A 21,342-nucleotide genomic window follows, 5' to 3' on the forward strand; every position below is an offset into this window, starting at 1 on the left:
CTCTTTTTTTTTTTTTTAATATTTTTTTTTATTACGTATTTTCCTCAATTACATTTCCAATGCTATCCCAAAAGTCCCCCATACCCTCCCACCCATTCCCATTTTTTGGCCCTGGCGTTCCCCTTTACTGGGGCATATAAAGTTTGCATGTTCAATGGTCCTGTCTTTCCAGTGATGGCCGACTAGGCCATCTTTTGATACATATGCAGCTAGAGTCAAGAGCTCCGGGGTACTGGTTAGTTCATAATGTTGCACCTACAGGGTTGCAGATCTCTTTAGCTCCTTGGATACTTTCTCTAGCTCTTGATTCCCATTGTAACTTAAAGGGAAACTTAACACAATGTCAGGAGCCCTTGACCTCTTGAAGATGAAGAAGGATGTCCTCAAATTCCTTGCTGCGGGAACCCACTTAGGTGGCACCAACCTTGACTTTCAGATGGAGCAGTACATCTACAAAAGGAAAAGTGACGGGATCTACATCAAAAAGCTGAAGAGGACCTGGGAGAAGCTGTTGCCTGAGTTATTGTTGCCATTGAGAACCCTGCTGACGTCATCGTCATCTCCTCCAGGAACACTGGCCAGAGAGCTGTGCTGAAATTTGCTGCTGCCACAGGAACCACTCCAATTGCTGGCTGCTTCACACCTAGGACCTTCACTCACCAGATCTAAGCAGCCTTCAGGGAGCCACGGCTTCTAGTGGTGACCGATCCCAGGGCTGACCACCAGAGGCCTTTTATGTCAACTTGCCCACCCTTGTTCGGTGTAACACAGATTCTCCCCTGCAACAACAAGGGAGCTCACTCAGTGGGTGGATGTGGTGGATGCTGGCCAGGGAAGCACTCTGCCTATGAGGTACTATCTCCCGGGATGACCCCTGGGAGGTCGTGCCTGATCTTTACTTCTACAGAGACCCAGAGGAAATTGAGAAGGAGGAGCAGGCTGCTGCTGAGAAGGCTGTGACCAAGGAGGAATTCCAGGGTGAATGGACCGCACCAGCTCCTGAGTTCACTGCTGTTCAGCCCGAGGTGGCCGACTGGTCTGAGGGTGTGTAGATTCCCTCTGTGCCCATCCAGCAGTTCTCTATGGAAGACTGGAGTGCACAGCCAGCCACTGAGGATTGGTGAGCCACTCCCACAGCGCAGGCCACTGAGTGGGTTGGAGCCACCACTGACTGAGTGGTCCTGAGCTGCTGTGCAGACACCTGAGCAAAGGGGAAAAAGGTAGAAGGAAAATACAGTTCTTAAAAGCTGAAAATAAATAAACAAATACATACATACATACATACATACATACATACATACATACATACATGCATGCATAGTTAACTGACTTTCAACATTTGCCTTTAAAATTTCTGATAGTATCTCATTTTCATTTTAACAAATTCTATAGTGGACACTGATGACTTATATTTGCTTTTAGCAAAATTTAATTAAAGGTACAACACATTCATTATTAGTAGTACTCCTAGCACCTTGCACTGCATAGTGTTCTCAAATCCAAGAATACTTTTCCAGTTTGATAGTTAAATCTCACCATGCCATTGTTGACAGCATAATTTCCCATTCCCTACTGTCCTATAGGATTATATCATATCTTTTGTTGGGCAGCTTTTAAAACAATGAGCCTTGAATATAAATGACATGGCATGTATACAATTTCTCTTCCCTTATTGTTCCACAACATAAGTAAGTTATAATTGTTATCATTAAATGAATATGGAAGAAGAACAAAATCTTCAGGATATAAAATATACCTCAAATATAGGTATTGAAAATACTATAATAATTGTATGCATACAGATAAACCTTTGAGTTTTGATAGTACTGTATAGTTTTCACTTAGAGAAATATATTTTTACTAGACTTTCATATACTCATCAATTCAGTAATAGTTTTGCTGTTCTGAAATTTGCATAATGCTATTCCCAGAAAGATAGCTAAAAACTATGAAGAGTGAGATGAACTCATTTAAGTAATGAGTTCAAAAATCAAAAGGAATTTTGAAAGTGTTTTCTTTAGAACTTAAGAACTATTTCAATAAGTTGCTTCTGTTTTTTATGCATTTGTTAGAGCCATTTTAAAATTTCCATAATAACAAATTCCAACAAAATCTGTGAATTCTTCAATCACTTGGTTTGATATTAAATTCTAAAATTAGAGCATGATTTTATGTAATCATTCCAGTACCAATAGAAATTACTCAACACAAGAAAATAGTATTCTGTGAGCTGAAAAATGAAGAATGCATGTGGAAGCTCTAACACCACTTTTATGATGTTTCATTATTTATTAAATGTTTTGTGCACCTTTATACAGTTACTATAATTTGTATTTTGTTAATTCTACTTACACTATGCACCTTTCACAATATCCCCTAAAATAGTTTAGAAAAGAAAACCAACAATTTTTTTTGAATATGCCTCTGATGGAGATTTCAGTTTCCTATAACCTTTAATATACTAAGTAAATCATCTCATTAAGAAAATACTGCTGGGTGAAGGCAGATTTTTTTTCATGGAATGATTTTTTTTTTTAAATCAGAGCTTATACTAGTTAGCTTTACAGTAGAGTCATCTGAAAGGTGAAAACCACAATTGAGAAAATATCTTCATAAAGTACAGCTGTAGAGAAACCTGTAAGATATTTTTATTAGATAGTGATTGATGTGGGAAGGCCCTGACTGTAGTAGCTGCTGCCACATATTAGCTAGTGGTCTCGGGTTCTATGAGAATGCAGACTGAGCAAGTTATGGGGGCAAGCCAGTAAACAGCATTCCTTATGGTCTCTATATTGGATTATTTTAAATAATAATATTTCTTGTTGAGATAGTTTTAGTCTCTATCTATCTATCTATCTATCTATCTATCTATCTATCTTCATTGAAAATGGATTCTTCTTTCATATAATATATCCTGAATACAGCTTACTATCGCTCCATTCCTTTCACCTCCCCACCCCTTTCTTGGAAGCCTATTCTTTCTTGAAGAACAAACAGGTGGAAGATACTTTATATATTATGCCTAATTGCCTAAATCTGATTTTCTATTATTTAAGCATTATATTAATATTTTGATACTGCATTAAGAAGACTCCATGTCAGAGACAGCTCTGTGTGAGCACGTGGTTCTGAAGCAAGGCTTGGGGATGCTCTCGTTATCATTCCTATGAATATTTATTTGAAATATCCTTAATTCTTCATAATCTTTTCAGAAGTTTTCTATCTTCCTCTGGAAAATACTAACCTTCTAAATGTATGCTTCCTCCTTAGAGTTCCATCTATTCTTTCCCAAATCCATTTTATGACGCAGCATCTGGAAGTCTCAAGACAGTGTTGCATCATCTCAAATCTTAACACCAAAACTAGGTTTCCATCAATATGTGTTAATAGAAAATCTCATTCACTAAACTGATCCTGTGTGAAGTGAAAGAGAAAATATTCAAATGTTAGTTCGATTGCAATGTATTGAAACATACTCCTTACAGATTCTTTGAATATTTCCATGGAATCACTGACAGATCCTTAACTTCACTGTATATCTGAGACTTCAATAAAACGTTCTGCCTAATCAAAAAAAAAAAAAAAAAAAAGAAGTTCAAAACATGAGCAAAATGTAGAGAGAAAGAACATTTTATTGTATTATCTAGTAAATATCCATCGTAAAAAATTTATTATAACATATTTTGACATTGCCAAAGTTAAAATACACACAAATAAATATAGACACTTGAAACTATCTTAAGCATTGAAACGCTCAAGTTGATGAGTGTGCAAGTGTTTGGCTGAATTTGTGGCTCACGAGTATGAATTCATTAAATCAGTAACAGGGTTAAAGTAAGAAAGACTGCAAAGCTGCACAAAGACAAGAGTTGACTAATAACTGTGCAAAGAAGAAAAATGGCATTTTCCTGTAACTGATATAGATCTGTTAACGATATTTGCTCCTTGCATAGTGCCACCACATATTTTACATAATGTTTTAAGATGCCTGAATTCCAAAGATTATAACTTTCAAAAGTGGAAATATGTTAGATTAAGGCATTTCTGCTGTCCTACTGTGTCCTCTAGCATGGGGCTGATGTTATCAGGAACTTCTGTAGAATCATGAAACTGTACTGTCATACTTCCTGATTGATTAGGAATATGAGTTTCTCACTGATAGGTTGGAGGTTCAGTTGTATGCTTGTAATTGACTGACCTCAAAAGTCATGTTTACTGATGATTGGCTAATTTTCAAATAATGAGTTCTATTTCCTGTTATTTAATTTGTGGGGAATTGCAGACATAAGCAATGGCCCAAGCTTCTGACCTTCAGGCTAAACTCCTCCCCAGTTACCTAGCAACAGTAAAGATCATAAAAAGGGCTGTTAGACCCCCACATCACTCTCTTACTCTTGCTCTCTTACTCCTTTGTCCTCTTACCTCTCACTTCTCTCTCCTCTTCCCTTTCTCTTTGTCTTCTTCTGTCCTGTCTCCTCTCTCCTCTCTCCTCTCTCCTCTCTCCTCTCTCTTTCTCTCTAGTCTTTCCCCCCAGCCCCTCTCTCTCCCCCTTCTCTCTTTCCTCTGCATTTCTATAATAAAGCTCTTAAACCATAGAATGTCTCTGCTCCTTCAAGACCCACTGCACACTCTAGTCAGTGTTGAAAACTCCTTCCCTATTCCCTCTCTCCTACAACCCCAGGGCTTTAGCAAGGTAGCTCTGGGTCCCTGGTCAGGGGGCTGCCCCTCTTCCACCCCCACTGAGTTTGTCAGGCATGCTCACCTGGGGCCTTGTGAAAATGTGTCAGGCAGCTCTGCCTGCTTCTGCCTGCCCAGAGCACAGGAACTCTGGCCAGATGTCAGGCCCCTTTTCCTCTCCACTTTTCCCCAGGGCACCCAGCCCCCCTCCCCTTTTTTTTTGTTCCTAACATCGGTTAGTGGTTATTTATTCCTCACTTGAAAACTTAGCCAAACTTTTAATTATAAATAATAAAACTTTTAGAATAGTTGCCAATTTATAAAAGAAATGGCATGTATTCCTATAGCTGTCAAAGCTTTACTGGAACCAACTCATAGTTATTGTCTTTTAGAGTATAGTTATTATTTCTTAAGGTTATTTCTTAACATTAGGAACAATTTTTCTCCACTTTCCCTGTGATAGAATTAAAGGCATGCAACAACACTGAGGCCTGTGTCCTAGTTAGGGCTTCATTGCTGTGAAAAGACACCATGACCAGCGCACTCTGTATAAAAGTAAGCATCACATTAAGGCATACAGTTTCAGAAGTTGAGTCCATTATAATCATGGCAGAAAGCATGGCAGCACACAGGCAGACTTGATGGATTAGCTTAGAGTTCTAGATCTTAATCTAAATGGTGCCATGAGGAAACTCTCTTTTGCAGTCAGCTAGGAGGAGGCTCTCTTTTGTACTGGGCAGAGCTTGAGCACTAAGAGACCTCAAAGTCTGCCTTATAGTGACAAACTTGCTCCAACCGAGCTAGGCCTATTTCAACAAGGGCACACCTCCTAATATTGCCACTTTCCATGGGTGAAGCATATTCATGCCACCATATTCCAATCCCTGATCCCTACAGGTTTATTCAAACACATGAGTCCATGGGGGCCATATCTAGCCATAGCATGATCCAAAATACACTGAGTCCAACTTCAAAAGTCCCCATAGTCTATCATAGTCTCAACAATGTTTAAAAGTCTATAGTTCAAAATCTCTTCTGAGGTTCATGCTATCTCTTAAGTACAATCCCCTATAGTATCTAAAACCAAAAAAACAAAACCCAAAAAACCCAAAACAACAACAACAACAATAAAACAGATTCCAAAACTTCATAGTGAGGAAATACTGGACCGAAGTAAGTCAGAAAACCAGCTGGGAAAATTCCAAACTCTACCTCCACATTTGATGTCAAAGCACTCTTTGGATCTGCATTTCCTTTCATCTTTGTTGACTGTAATGAATTTCTTTCTCTTGGGCTGGTACCACTCCTTTTTAGCAGCTTTCTTCAGTAGGTATCCCATAGCTCTGGCATCTCAATATCTTGGGGTATCCAAAGCAACTTCAATATAGACATAATGGGTTTTGTACACTGTTACCCCTGTGTTATTCAAGTGCTGATTTTTCTTCCCTCATATACTGTTTTGATACAGACACAGCATTGTAATAGTTATGTATAGATTCTCCTGTATTGTTTGTGTCAACAATGCCTTTTACTCATTCTCTGCCTTGCCAGTAAAGGCTGACCACTGAATGGCTGGGCAGAAGAGAGAATAGGAAGTTCTCTCTTCTGCAAAGCATGGGAAAGAGAGGGAGGAAGAAAAGAGATTGACTCAAAAAGAAATTCTAAAGGAATTGTTGAGAGTTCATCTGAAGCATGAAAGGCCCTAAATGCACCTACTATGGAAATTTTGGCTGGGAAACAGCCATATTAGTTTAGAGGACTAAGATAGACTGCCTAGGTATTGAGATGAAGCTTGAAAATAATTCTTGGTCTCTCTGTATCATTATTGGGGAACTAGCTACTTGTTAAAGAAAGAGAGCCACCATATTAGTTTATTACATAGTTTTAGATTAAAAATTTCATTTATACTTCAACTTGACAGGTTCTTGTTCCAATATCTGGTATGATATTCTGGGATCTTCTAAAAGTTTTGGGGCACTTCTCCAGCTCTGTTATCTTTAGCACTCTTGGCTTTGGTTGACACCACTCCACTGTTGCTGCTGTTCTTGTTGGTCATCTGATGGTACTGGCATCCCCAGTGTGCTTGGGTCTTCCACTGCAACTAAGCCCTACAAATAGCCTGTCATAGGCTCTCTTCATGGTTCCAAGCCTTAACTTTTTTGTATGACACTTTAGTCCTAGTTAGTTAATTGCAACTGGGCTGTACCTTATTTGATGACCTTTTCTGGCGTCTCAAAGTGCCAAGACTCTTAGCTGCTTTCCATGACCATAAAAGCTTTCATGATTTCAATACCAGTACTACTTGAGCGATTCCTACATATTACCAAGTCTAGCTGTAGCATGAGGTACAACTTTGGCTATTTCTAGAACACAGCTTCTTGGTACTTTCAGAATTTCAAAGATTTCACCTCAGTAATGCTGGTCTCTTCCTAATTTATCAATAATTTCTTAGCTCCAGTTAACCAGCATCAATTGTTCCAATAATCCCTTCTGCTCTTGACTCTGAAGGTAGAACCTCATGCTTGAAGACACCAAGTTCTTCTGCTTTCTGGAGATGGGACATGACCCCTTTGTTCTACTACATCAAGTTCTGCTGCTTGCTGGGACTGAAACATGCCTCCCTTTGTTCTATTACATCATCACCAGCTTTCTGTTTTCTAGTTTCTTCACTGTTTAAGTTTTTCTGTCCTGGAACTTGCTCTTAACTCAGAGATCTGCATACCACTGTCTCCTAATGCTAGTATAAAAGCATGTACCACCATGTCTGCACCCAAGCCTTTCTTTACCTTTTCATAAAATCTTTATACGTTCTGGATTATAGTTCATTTTAGATATAGTCAGGTTAACTAGTAGCCATCACAATCTATCCCTTGTTGATTTGAGACATGATAGTAACTCCTATGGCAAAATGAAAACAATAACCAGATTGTAGTAAGACCTAACATGATATAAATATCCCTTGTTCAACTGCAAATGCATAAATAATAAGCTTAGCTGGGTAGGAACTTGCTCTGATATCACCACTCCCTTAATCTGTTTATCTCCTCGAACATGGGATTTAGCACCATTTACTTCTTGGTGCCCCTTTAATAACTGAGCAACACAGTTTGCATTTTTCCTTTCTCTGTTTGCTATGCTTAATCAAAATGCATTTCATAAAAGGAAACCACAGGATAAAGTCTAAACTAGGCCTTTTGAGACTTATTTTGTTAATATAATTAACCTATATCTCTTTACTTTGGGCTCAGGCAGACTCTTCAAGTAAGGGCGGAAGCAGCATTCTTCACCAGAAAATCACAAAACAATCTCTAGGCAACATGCTAAAATTCTTCTCCTCTCCAACCACTTGAGTCAAACTTCCACAGTTTAAATCGCCCTCAGCACCAATGTCTTTCATATTCCTACTACAGTTACCCATTAAACCTTGCTTAGTGCATTCTATTGCTTTCCATATCCAAAGTTCCCAAATCCACATTCTGCCAAATGAAAACATGGCATAGAATGAAAACATGGCCTAGTCCCTTATAATAACTTCTGTCTTAGTTAGTGTTTCCATAGCTGGAACCATGGCAACTGCAAATATTCAACTGGAGCTGGCTTACAGTTTCAGATGTTTAGTCCATCGTTACCATGGCAGGAAGCATGGTATCATGCTGGCAGACATGGTGGTAGAAGAGAGGAAAGTTCTTTATCTTGATCCAAAGTCATTCAGGGAGAGACTGTATTCAGCAGGTAACCAGGAAGAACCTCTTCTATACTTGGTAGAGTTCAAGTATTAGGAAATCTCAAGACCACCCAACATAGTAACACAATTTCTCCAATAAAGCCATGCCTTCTATTAGTGTCACTTCCCATTGGCCAAGCATATTCAAACCATCACAGCCTATAGTTCTTCTTTCTGTGGTCACTCTGCTCAAGTGGTTATTCTTCTTGTTCTCTCTCAAGTTGTACATGCCATTCTTTCTCCTTGCATGCTTCCCTGATTACTCAATAGTTGTTCCTTCATCTAGTGCGTGTCTCTACTCAAATATAATCTTCATAGTAAACCATGATTTTGACAATTGAAGCACTCCAATGCTCTCTCAATTCTTGCTTTATTTTTTATCATGTATTATCTCATAGTGTTTATAGGTTTTGTATGAGCCCAACTGGAATTTAAGCTTCACAAGTAATAAGGTTTTAACATTATTATTTCTAAATCACTAGTTCTTTAAGTGTTGTTTGGGTTTTAAGTCAATATTTATTATTAATATTGTTCTTATTAAGTAACTCTCATTGTTATGTGCTATTAAAATCTCATTCAAAATTTAGATTAATAGGGTGGTCTAAATGTTTTGTTTTGTTTTGTTTTGAGTGATTCTAGAATCTTCAAATGAATTATCAAAAGTAACTAGCTAGCTTACCAAAAGGGGTATGTCCTCTTTAAGTGTGAATTTTCTACTTACTTTTTAAAATGTGAAGATAGTTTTTTTTTTTTTTTTTTTGGTTTTTCGAGACAGGGTTTCTCTGTATAGCCCTGGCTGTCCTGGAACTCACTTTGTAGACCAGGCTGGCCTCAAACTCAGAAATCCGCCTGCCTCTGCCTCCCAAGTGCTGGGATTAAAGGCGTGGGCCACCACTACCCGGCAAAGATAGATTTTTTTTTTTTTTTTTACCTTAAAAGGGTTTAATGATCAATCTCTGTATAGACAGGTGGACTTCCCATATCCTCCACTAGTAATTCATTGTTTTTTGTTTTGTTTTGTTTTGTTTTTTTACATCTTTTCCTCAATTACATTTTCAATGCTATCCCCAAAGTCCCCCATACCTTCCCCCCTACTTCCATACCCACCCATTCCCATTTTTTTGGCTCTGGCGTTCCCCTGTACTGGGGCATATAAATTTTGCATGTCCAATGGGCCTCTCTTTCCAGTGATGGCCGACTAGGCCATCTTTTGATACATATGCAGCTAGAGTCAAGAGCTCAGGGGTACTGGTTAGTTCATAATGTTGTTCCACCCATAGGATTGCAGATCCCTTCAGCTCCTTCGGTACTTTCTCCAGCTCCTCCATTGGGGGCCCTGTGATCCATTCACTAGCTGACTGTATCCAGAGATCCATCCCATGATCAGCATCCAAATGCTGACACCATTGCATTCACTAGCAAGATTTTGCTGAAAGGACCACATATAGCTGTCTCTTGTGAGACTATGCCGGGGCCTGGCAAACACAGAAGTGGATGCTCACAGTCAGCTTGTGAACGAAGATAGATTTTTAATGCAGTATTTTATTAAAGCTTTTCCTCTCCCAGCTCAATCCATGTCTTCCTCATAATTGTATAATAACTAAAAGTCATCAAAAATAATAATAAATTAAAAGAAGATTAAAAATAGAATAGGATAAAACAAACAGGATAAAAAAGAACCAAAGGAAAAGAACAAGAAACACAGATTGATATAATATATAAGCAAAAGATCTGGAAATTTAAGAATTTGCAGAGACAAAGCATGTTTGACATTTTTTTCCCACAAAAATACAACTGAGTTTGTTTTGTGTTGAGCATATACTTCTGGTGATGAGGTCTGCCCTGAAGTATGGGTTGTATACCTAGTGAGATTATGTGGGAGAGAACTAAGTGTTCCTTCATAACAAATTAGGCCATCAATTGAGATAACCTCTGGGCTAGGGATGGGGGCTTATGTCTACTTCCCCTTTCAGCACTGGGACCTCATCTGGTTTTGACCCATGCAGTCTGCTTTAGAATTCTTTCTTTAAAATATCAGTAAGGGCTTAAAAGTATAAACACTATATATTATTATCAAAAATACTCAAATATTTTTAGTAGTAATGGAGTATGGCTCAATGTATAAAATACTTTGCCTTGATGGATGTTATCTCGAGTTAGATCTCCTCCACGACCTCTTAGTGACAAGAAAACTATCAAATTCTATAAATTGTACTCTAACTTTTATATATAACCTGTGACATGCATGTACTCCTATGCACACACAAAATAAATAACAAACAAATGAAGATATTAAGAAAAGCATATATATAAATGAAATGTAGAGTTATACTCATTTTTGACCTCTGAAATTCAATATAGATGCCCACATATAAAAAGAGAGGATACCTATGCTTATAAATTAATATTTTAATAAAATTTGGCAAATGCACTGAACATGTTAGGAATGTCTGATAATCACTTCATCAAAAGGAACTGCTAAAAATGAAACCCAGGAAGCTACCAGTACAGAGGCCTTTGGCTAGATAATGAAGAATAGGTCATCCCAGTGAAAACTGAAAATTCAGAGTGTCTATCCATGACCCAGAAAAATAGGTGATATTTCTTCTGCTTTCTTAAACTATGATAATTGGTGTCAAAATTCTCTCTATTTTTTGCTCTAAGTGTAAATTATTCCTCTACATGAAAATTTCCTATTTTACAGTAAAGTATGTGAGAAGTGATATCATAGGGTTGAGATGGAGTCAGGCCATATTCAAAACTGCTTTGGGATGCTGACAAATCTGCATCTTTAAGGATTCCATCGTCACCTCTTCTCTGAGCCTAAGTACCTGCAATGCTTCTTAGTAGAAGTCATGTTTCTCAGTTTGTGTTGTGATACAAGTAACAGCTTTGCCTCCATCTTTTTGTGTATGTGTGGAGCCTGCAATTCTTTTAAAATTATGTCCTCTACCTATTCCAATGCACTTACTTTGCCCTGTTTCCTAGCAACTGCTTTCATCTAATTTATTTTCCGGTGGCATCTCTTGTGCATCACGCTCTCTCTTGTTAAGTAGATTTATCAGTGTCTAATAACCTGTGCAGTTTGTGTCTATCAAAATAGCCTTCTCTAGAAGTGTAGAGCATTGGGTAACATCATGTAATCACAGGGGAACAATTTTAAATTTAAGGACTTGACATACATTTAAAAGAGGTCTGATTATATACTTTAAGGTTGTTTAATTTTATGCTATTAAAAGACCTCTTTTATGGGAAGCCACTTTGTCTCAAAAGACTCCTGATTCAAAGCTGCACAGATATTATTTACATTCCTAATTGCATTTTGTAACTTTATAAATGGTGTGAATTTGATCTACTGTGTAAAATTTATATATTATTTTATTGTTCCTAGTATCAATTTTGTCCTTCTATACAAATGTTAAATATGGTAATGAGAACTTGACCATGAACATCTTGTGTCCATAGAAAAGTAACTCATATGTATCAAGTTATATTGAATAGAGCAGCAATGGAATGTGGCAACTCCTTTTCCCCCAACAGCCAGTTTACAATTGCAAAATTAAACTAGGGAGAGGCATACAGAATGACAGATGGACACACACACACACACACACACGCACACGCACACGCACACGCACATGCACACGCACACGCACACACACACACACACACACACACACACACACACACACACACACAGAGTAGTATGACCACAAGTATAGGGGAGGGAAAGCTCGAGGGTGTGAGGGAGGAAGAGAAAGAGAGAACTATGATTATACAAAGATTACATTTTATTTTTTATTAGATATTTACTTAATTTACATTTCAAATGTTGTCCCCCTTCCTGGTATCCCTTGGGAAAATCCTCTATCTTCTCCCCCTGCTCACAAACCCACCCATACCTGCTTCCTGGCCCTGGCATTCCCCTACACTGGGGCATAGAATCTTCACAGGACCAAGGGCTTCCCCCTCCACTGATGACCAACTAGGCCACCCTCTGCTACATATGCAGGTGGAGCACCAACTTTAAGCTAGAGAAGCACAGCATTGCATCTAGCCTGTCACTGGAGTCTCCACAGCCCTATAATTTTACTTGAAGAGTGAATAAAGAATTGGAACCAAGCCAGGCTATTCTTAGGAGAAATTTGTCTGTGCAGAGACCTGTAATGATAAAATATTATTCCATGTTAATTGTATTTTTAATTGGTGTTATTTTATGAATGAGAAATTTAGGTAAATTCCATTAGGAATACAAATGACTTTCTTGAACGGTAAGTTAAATAAATTTGTTCAGACTGCAGCTTCTAGAACTGAAAAACACTTCTATATCAATGATCTCTAATTAGAAAGGGCCTTCAGAAAAACCTGAAGATATTTACTAAACACCTGCCAAGGACTACACAGGAGGAGATTATTTTAGTGTGAAATCAGTACACACCATGAAACACATAATCAAAAACTCTGGGAAAAATATTGTCTTAAACAATGGTATCATTTAATTGATATAACTAGAAAACACTTTTCATTTGTTCATTTATTTTACCAAGCTGCCAATAAACTCCAAGATCTCAGTATGAATTGGGAAGGGAGGAAGGAATGATGGAAAAGTGAAGGAAAATAAGCAGAGAAGGAAGGAAAGAAGGAAGGAAGGAAGGAAAGAAGGAAGGAAGGAAGGAAGGAAGGAAGGAAGGAAGGAAGGAAGGAAGGAAGGAAGAAGGGAGGGAGAGAGGGAGGGAGGGAGGGAGGGAAGGAAGGAAGGAAGGAAGGAAGGAAGGAAGAAGGGATGGAGAGAGGGAGGGAGAGAGGGAGGGAGGGAGGGAGGGAAGGAAGGAAGGAAGGAAAGAAGGAAGGAAGGAAGGAAGGAAGGAAGGAAGGGAGGGAGGGAGGGAGGGAGGGAGGGAGGGAGGGAAGGAGGGAAGGAGGGAAGGAGGGAAGGAGGGAAGGAGGGAAGGAGGGAAGGAGGGAAGGAAGGAGGGAGGGAGGGAAAGAAGGAGGGGGATTTCCTATTCTTATATTCCATCCTACAGAGCCTTCCAAACTTCCTCGTGTTGTGGCAGAATTTTCTTGATCTAATAAAATCAAAATCTCAAGTATCTATAAATTTCTTATTATGTGGGAAAAGTAAACTTAAAGACATATAATAAAACTCTTTAGCACCTAAATAAGGTTAACATTTGGCATCCAGAAATTTCACCATCTTTAAACTTGTTTCAGGGAATCTAGCCAACTGGTGATGTTCATGCAGAGTGAATTCATGCAGCTCTCACTTAATAGAATCCTTTTCTTTATCCTAAGACAAATTAGTGAATTAGCCAGTAAATGATATATAAATAGAAAATATGTTCTTTCATTTTAGAAATTTACTTATGTTGGGGTCTGAGAATTGCTGCACAAACAACTCAAACACCAAACCTCAGTCAGGGACAGTTTATTGAATGTCACAACCCAAAACGTATTGACCAGGATCACATTCTTGGCTCAGGAATTATGATCTTGAATCAAGATCTTATAGGGATTTTTAAGCTTGAGATCTACAAATATCTGTGCCAAGTTATTCAACCAATCAAGTTTTAGGGTTAGAGGACTTCTTTAGGAAAATATCTTTGTTATATACTTGTCCTACTCCCATTGGTTGTGTTATTCAAGTATGGCAAGGGGCTTGCCTTATCTAACATTTATGTCTTAACTTTTCAGCCAGCTTAGAACTTGTGTGACAATCATTTCTAAACCTGTCAAAGGATGTCAGTTGCCAACACACATGTCTCTCCCTATCAAGTAGGATGCCAGTTCCTAGGATGTTTGGGGAACTTAAACTTTACTCAACCCCTACCTAAAATATTTTTATCCCTAATAATTTCTTATATTGGTTCAAGTTCCAATTTTATGTTGTGGTTCATAACAGGAGCAGCTTTTAAAAAAGCAAATGTCATGGAAGCTTCTACACATGTGCAAGAATTACTGTTGGGTGGTTGGTTCAGATCGAAGCTTATTGGGGGTAACTATACAAGGCAGTTCTACTGATGTCTATTGTGATTGGTTTTCAAGGGTACAGAACATAAGAGAATATGGAATCAACTTGTGCATGAGAAAGTTTTCTAGTAACAGAAGAAGCAACATATGAGAAAGTTTCCTTACAATATTAGAAACAGAACAAAGTAGTAGGCTAAACAGGTTAAGTTACCTAGGCCTTAATATTCCATCTAGGCTTTAACAATTTACCCTAGGCCATAGCAATTTATATTAATATAACAATATTCCTGAGTCTCAGTAATGTACAAAGAGGAGAGTTTTCTCTATATTACATTTTTTTTTGAAAACTAAAATCCAAAATTAGTTCTCCCTAGCTGTTAATTCCATTTCTGGTTAGGGACCCTGTTGGATGGGATGGTGTGAGTTCAGGAAGAACAAGCAGTGAGCCAGGTTCTCTTCTGATGAGTTCTCTATGGAGAATGAATTTGATATGGGTCCTGATTTCTGCTGGCAAATGTACCCAAGGACTCAGTCACTTCTCACTGGCCTCCAACTTTTCAAAGTCACAGCACTTCAGCAGCCCATCACTGAGAACCAAGATTCTAAAGCAGCTACCCCGGGTGTGGGGGCAGGGAAATACCACACTGACATAACCATCATCCAACAGTTTTAGATTTAGTCCTACAAATGTAAACAAAGTAACTGAGTTTCCTTGTGATGTTTAAAATGATCCATTATGCAATACTTTCCTGAATCATTCTTTGAAATTTAGTTCACACCTTTAAAGAGGGACAAGAAAGATAAGAAAGCAATTTTCCAAGGAAAAGGACTGGTTTCCTTTCATTTTCTGGAAAATGGATTTTATTCATCAGCTCAGCAAATATAAGTTTATTATTTATATTAATAATGTGTTAATTAATTGAGCAAACACTCTGTTCCCTTTCTTCCTTTGCTCCACATGGCCATGGCCGGTTTCTCTCTTTCTACCTTCTCTCCTTTCTCCCTGCCTTTCTACAATAAAGCTCTAAAACCATAAAAAACAAAAAACAAAACCAAAAACCAAAACCAAAAACAAACAAACAAACAAGCAAACAAACCTCTGTACATTGTAACAGGAGAAGCAGCAATTTTGAAAGACTCCTGAATGCCATGTAACGTGGACAAGCCACAGTAGCATTTTTTAAAAATGACATGTACCTGAGAACTTTATTTATTCCTGTGATTCATTCACTTAGTAACTTCACACACATTACAATAGGTATGAGAAAGTACTATACTTAGAAAAAGGAAAGATGTGTTTATTTAGCTACATTGATCAGATATTTTCTATAATATGTTAATTATCTATATTTCTTTCTGCCAGCAAAATAAATAGCCCCCTTCTAATAAATTCTACAAAATTACGCAGCCAGGCTGTTTCCCAATAAGACCAATGTTTTTATGTAGGATTTTCCATTTTGTTTTGGACTTGTTAACCATGAGGTTACAGAAGTAGCCATGACTTGGGATTACTCTAAAGGTCATTTCTGCTGTTTTCAGGGCACCATGAGTCAAAGACCTGAGAAAGACCAAGGAAGAAATTCGATGAAGAACTCAGTTCTATGGAAGATTGTCTATGGAAGTAAAGATTTCAGGACTGGCTATTCAAAGTCCAGAGATCAAGTAGGATATCAGGCACACAAATAGTGAAATTGAACACTGTCCTTAATGGGGACCTCTTGAATGACCTGGTTCAATATGCTGGCCTCTTCCTCTTGTCCCACTTACAGAGTGAGATGTTATTTGGTACAGGTTCATATTTAGTTTGCTTTGGCTTATTGAGATGACTTATAAATTGTCTGATCTCATGAAAGAGACTTCTCAATGTATAAAGGCAGAATATCAACTTATCTCTACCATACTCATATTTTATTACTTGCATTTGAAATCAATAGCCATCATTATCACTACTATCATCATCAATCAACATAACTTAAATGTACTTTATATACTATGCCAGAAACCATGGTCCTGTGCAGGCTGGCCAAATGTTCTGCCACTAAGCTATATCCTCAACCCTTTAATCCAGTGATGACTGTATTGCCTTGGAAGAGTTTTTGAATATTTATAAGTCTTCTATTATTTGATTTGTTAAAATCAAAGATTATGGATTCTAACTTGACATTTTATTATTATGAAGAACTATGCTATGAAAACCATTTGACTTCAAGCTTTATGGAAAAAGCTGCTGACTGGAAACTGTAGAACAGCTCTCTGCTTAGCTGTATTCAAGCTAAAAATTGAATATCAATCTGCCTTCAGGCACACATCCAAAGTAGAACTCCCACCATCAGCCCTACTGCTTCTCTGACTTTTAGATTTAGACTCAACTTATTGTCCATTGGCCACTAGTGTTTCTTTGTATGAAACCTGTCAATATAGATCTCATTTCTCACCTCCATAGCTGCATGAGTCAGTTCGTCTATAGAGGGTGTGTATCTTATTAACTGTGGATGATGGAAGCTCACAAGGTTCCACTTTTAATAGAAGAGTTACTTGTAACTAATGGCTAGTAACAGAGAGAGAATCAGTATTCTCCAGGTCTGAGCTCCTGGATCAAATCCCAAATGATTTTCCCTAAACACATCTATGTATAAACAAAATTAAATAACCCAGGGATTGTGTCTGTGTGTGTACGCATATGTAAATTTTATATATATATATATATATATATATATATATATATATATATATATATATGAATTAGAGAGGGAGTACAGGTTTACAAGGAAGAAGAGTTGGAGAGAAAAGAGGGAGGAATAAAAGTTATGTGAGTCTAATACTCGTTTCTGAAATTCTAAAATAGCATAAATAAAAAAACAATTCATGTGAATTAACTATTTGGTGCATATCTCTAAGCATAAGAGTTTTAGTCACCCTGTGCATAGTATTAATCTAATGTGAAATATTCACCTAACCCTAACCCTGCCATACCTGGGGATCCATCCCATAATCAGCCTCCAAACCCTGACACCATTGCACACACTAGCAATATTTTGCTGAAAGGACCCAGATATAGCTGTCTCTTGTGAGGTTATGCTGGAGCCTAGCAAACACAGAAGTGGATGCTCACAGTCAGCTATTGGATGGATCACAGGGCCCCCAATGGAGGAGCTAAAGAAAGTACCCAAGGAGCTTAAAGTGGTCTGCAACCCTATAGGTGGAACAACAATATGAACTAACCAGTACCCCCCCGAGCTCATGTCTCTAGCTGCATATGTAGCAGAAGATAGCCTAGTTGGCCATCATTGGAAAGAGAGGCCCCTTGGTCTTGCAAACTTTATATGCCTCAGTACAGGGGAATGCCAGGGCTAAGAAGTGGGAGTGGGTGGGTAAGGGACTAGGGTGGAGGGTATGGGGGACTTTTGGGATAGCATTGGAAATGTAAATGAAGAAAATACCTAATAAAAATGTAGGAAAAATATTCACATTTTTATCCATCATTTAGTGTTCTCTTCTGCTCATACATTTGTTTCTTTTTCCTTTAGGCAAATTTTTCCTGTTGATACTGTGAATTTTTAAGGCATTTTTATTAGATATTTTCTTCATTTACATTTCAAATGCTATCCCCAAAGCACCCTATATCCTCACCCTGCCCTACTCCCCAGCCCACCCACTCCTGCTTTCTGGCCCTGGCATTCATTCTCCTGTATGGGGGCATATGATCTTTGCAATACCAAGGGCCTCTCCTCCCATAGATGGCTGACTAGGTTATCTCTGCTGCATATGCAACTAGAGACACAGCTCTGGGGGGGGGGGTGGTTACTGGTTAGTTCATATTGTTGTTCCTCCTATAGGGTTTCAGGAAGTAGGCTTCATTCCAGGGATGCAGGGATGGTTTAATATACAAAAATCCAACAATGTAATCCACTATATTAACAAACTCAAGACAAAAAAAAAAAACATGATCATCTCGTTAGATGCTGAGAAAGCATTTGACAAAATCCAAGACCCATTCATGATAAAAGTTGGAAATATCAGGTATTCAAGGCCCATACCTAAACAGAATAAAAGCAATATATAGCAAAGCAGTAGCCAACATCAAACTAAATGGAGAGAAGCTGGAAGCAATCCTACTAAAATCAGGGACTAGACAAGGTTCCCCACTTTCTCCCTACCTATTCAATATAGTACTCCTTGTCATAGCCAGAGAAGTTAGACAACAAAAGGAGGTCAAGAGGATACAAATTGGAAAGGAAGAAGTCAAAATATCACTTTTTGCAGATGATATGACAGTATATATATATATATATATATATATACACACATATATATATATGTGACCCTAAAAATTCCACCAGAGAACTCTTAAACCTGATACTGTGGATTCTTTGTAATGTATTTAGATTATACATCTGTTACATAATCTTATACTATTTATCTCATCACTATTTTCATATATCTTTAGTCACACCTAATTCCCAATATGAGAGTAGTAAAACAAGATTAATCCTTTTCTATAGTAAATATTTAAATACTCTTCTGGACAATAGTTTTATTGAAAAAGTTGTTATAATACTTTAAGTTGTATTCTAAATTTTATTTTACTATTTTGCTTCTCACAAATATTTAATAATATGGAATAGTTTTGTAGATATTTGGAAGTTGGAATACAATACTTTGCAAAATGGATAATTTTTGAGAGCAAAATTATCTTTAAGATCATGTTTAATCACACATAGTATTTTTATGCATCCTAGGAAATTCTGTTTTGGGCTACATTTACTATTATATGACAATATTTCCAGAGGAGTATCATATATTAATCATTTTAAAGTAATAAAATAATGTGGAGTGATCACATATTCATCATTTTTAAATAATTCCTTGCATAATGTGGAGTGATCTTTATTTTTTTATTTGACATGAATTTGGTCATTGGAAACTTTATAAACCTCCTTATAATTATACATTATAAAATAATTTTTAAGATCTCAAAATCGTGTGATAAAATTGCTGATAAAATTGAACGTCAAGTGAAAACTACATACTTCCATGATACTGAGTCTTATTTATAATCATAAAGTTAAAAACATAATGTAGTTTCTAGTTTATTGCTATTTACAATGACCTTGTGTTTCTTACAACGTGAAAATCCTCATCCAACACAACCTCTAGTTTCAGATCTCTTCTCCTTTTGACTTAGAATACAACAAAAATGATACTGTATAACAAAAATGTTATTCTTCTTTACCTATATGTAAAGCCTAAAAACTTTCTTATATCAACTTCAATGGTGACTGAGAGTGTTATCTCTAAGATTAGGATCCAGCCATGGATGTTTGCTAAAATAGTTTCTATTCAATGGGGCAGCTGTTCAGGAAAAAAGAAATAAAACATTTCATTTTCTTCCCAATAGACTGCTTTCAAATTATAGACACAAGAACAAAAATATGGGATTTTCAAGAAAACAAAAACATACCATCAAACCAAGACAAGAGCCCTTCTGTTTTCTTGCAACTGCTCGGGGATCAGACTTGTGAAACAGATATTACCAAAATAGATTCATGTTTAAGACTAAGGGAGAAAAAGTGAGAGTGCTTTAGGAGGCTCCTGTGGTAATTTAGTCTATATACATTGATTTTCCACATGAAGGTAAGTAAAAAAAAAAAAAAAAAACCAACCAAACAAACAAAAACAAAAAACAAAAAAACCCCAAATATCAAAAAACAAAAAAACCCCAAATAACAGATTTTTTTTCATTTATAATTTTAATTTTTGAGTATTGAAAATATGTATATTGTTCGCATTTCCAAAACTCAAAATTCCTCCTGCACCTCCTCTGGTGGGCATTTCCAATTTTTTTTTTCTAAATCCATGATCACAATGTTCATGACTGATTCAATAAGATATTCCCAATGGTGTCATAGTAGTATTTTTATTTTGAGGCATAATAAACAACTACAAAACTAGAGTTTATCCCTTTACAGTCAAAGGAACATACTGTTTGGTACTGTAAACCCATAAAACACCTGTGGCTGGTAAGCTCATAGACTATAGAGAAGAATCTACTATTGCCATTTTACCAAATCACTACAATTTCTAAGTATATGCTACATTTTTATCTTTATACCAAGGAATAAGCATAGCTCTCACACATCATTAAAGATGCTTCTTTTGCAGAGACAATAACAAAGATTTAAAATTGGTTAAAATGAAGAGAATAAGTAACTATGGCATGTCCAACTTCAAATTATACATAAATGACACAATGCCTGCAACTAAAACCAAGGAAACACCGAGGAAAAGGATCTGAAAGATTTTAAAAGTAGAGAACCTGGATGCAGGCTACAAAATTCTATATTCAAGTTTTGACCATAGAGTTGGAAAAATCAGGGGAGGCTGAGAAACAGAGACCAATTTTCTTCATGTAGAAGCACTCTCGTGAGGTATCCAATACTAAAAGATTAGTCATAAACACTTGTCAATATAGTAACAATAAATGATGGACATAGTTCATGTGTGTATAAGCATATATGTTTGTGTATGTACACATATAAACACCACACATTCATGTATATTCAACAATAATAATGAAAGAAAAAGAGGTCATTAACAATGAACAATGAACTTTTAATGTAAAAATTAAGACTAGAATAATATTGGTCAGTTGTCTGGTTCTGGGATCACCCTGTTATTCTAAGAAGCCTTGTAGGACAGCAAAATCATCCCGTTGCCCTGTAGGCCCTTAGGGGAGCTCCAAGAACAACCAGTTTGAAATGCTTCCCTACCATTGCATTCCCAGTGTGATTGATCTAGAGCACATAAGTGAGTTGCATGCTGTCCCCTGACTTCCATTTTCTAATCTAATGGAAGAGATGCCTAGACATATACAGGAAGCTTACAGAAGAGCAAATGGATGGGATCAAAAAAAAATCCTCCTGCTGCAGAATGATCAAAACACTAAATGTACATAACAAAGAAAAATATTA

The 21,342-nt window shown here is 37.2% G+C and overlaps 1 pseudogene; it reads left to right on the forward strand.

Annotated features, from left to right (window-relative positions):
* The first annotated feature begins 340 nt into the window (after positions 1 to 340).
* LOC110284061 (small ribosomal subunit protein uS2 pseudogene) lies at positions 341 to 1,175 on the forward strand (annotated as a pseudogene).
* The last annotated feature ends 20,167 nt before the right edge of the window (positions 1,176 to 21,342 follow it).

The sequence above is a fragment of the Mus caroli genome, unplaced genomic scaffold, assembly GCF_978045245.1.
Source record: "Mus caroli unplaced genomic scaffold, Mus_caroli_1 scaffold_18, whole genome shotgun sequence".
Classification (NCBI taxonomy): domain Eukaryota; kingdom Metazoa; phylum Chordata; class Mammalia; order Rodentia; family Muridae; genus Mus; species Mus caroli.